This window comes from Microtus ochrogaster, chromosome 2, assembly GCF_000317375.1.
Source record: "Microtus ochrogaster isolate Prairie Vole_2 chromosome 2, MicOch1.0, whole genome shotgun sequence".
In the NCBI taxonomy this organism is placed as follows: domain Eukaryota; kingdom Metazoa; phylum Chordata; class Mammalia; order Rodentia; family Cricetidae; genus Microtus; species Microtus ochrogaster.
In genome coordinates this window covers 39672678-39673977 of record NC_022010.1, presented here as the reverse complement: position 1 = coordinate 39673977, position 1300 = coordinate 39672678, and positions in this window count along the sequence as shown.

The window sequence follows — 1300 nt, the reverse complement described above, 5'->3', positions numbered from 1 at the left end:
ACCTCTTGTGTGTCAGAACAAATGTGAGTTATCACACCTGTCTCAAAATACTTATTCGCTTTTGTGGAGGCTGCAGAGGGAATACAAAGAGTGCTGGACTTAGTCAGAAGGACTCACACTAATTAACCCCTCCTGTGATCTTCAGTTTTCTTCCCTATAAACTGGCATTTGAGTCTAGCATGGTGTTACACACCTGCGATCTCAGAACTTAGTGATAGAGGCAGGAGGATCAGAGTTCAAAGCCAGCCTGGGCTATACGGGAACCTCTTTCCAAAACCAACCAAACAAAGCAACACATAAAGCAGGAATAATCATTCCATTGCTAGCAGGTCATGGCAGGTCTGAAAACAAGTGGGTCTGTCATCCATTGGCCTGTCACTCACTCAGCAGCATTCTGGCCCAGTGCTCTGAAAGAAGGAAGGTTCTAGCAGCAGGTAAGCAGGTCTTGTTCACGAGGCAGCTGAAGTCTGGGTGCTTGAGCAGACACTCTGCATGCCAGAGGATGAGCACTGTGGCCTTGCTTGCTCTTGGCTATCAGAAGTTTGGCTCTAGAGCCAAGCTGCTTGGGTCTGAATGCTACACGTTATGTTTACGGGCTCTGTGGTCTTAAGGGAGTTATTTATATATATATATTCCTAGTCTATAAAATGAGATTTGAAGATTCTTCAGTATTATCTGTAAACAGAAGTAACAACAGTCTATAAATCCTAATACTATTATAAACATTAGGTAAAATAATACATTACATTATTTAGAAGCCTAGAAGCTAGAACATGAATAAATCAAGGCCTGCGTCTTAAGCAGTTGGAACCCAGAGGCAGGAGGACCAGGAGTCCAAGAAAGCCTCAGCTATCTGGTGAGACTGGGTATTTCACCTCACACAAACAAAAAGAAAACTTCAAACCAAGAATGAGAAAAAAAAAAAAAGAAGAAACACGGAAATTCATGAATAAATGCAGAGAAATGGGATATCAACACTAAACAGATCCAGGATTGTAAATGTAGTGGTGCTCCCAAGAGGGAGGAGTTCGTGGGTGTAAGCATGCCGTTGTCCACCTGTGAAGATCAAAGGATGACTCATGGGAGTCTGTAATCTCTTCACCATGTGGGTCCCAGGGATCAGATTTAGGTCACCAGGCTTGGCCTCGAGCATCTTTACTCCCTGATCTGTCTCACTGAGCCTGGTTTTGGTTTTTTGAGACAAGTTCTCAGTATAGATCCCAGGATGGTCTGGCATTTAGGATCTTCTTGCCTGCATTTCCCAGGCACTAGGAATACATGTCTGCCTGCCTGCCTGCCT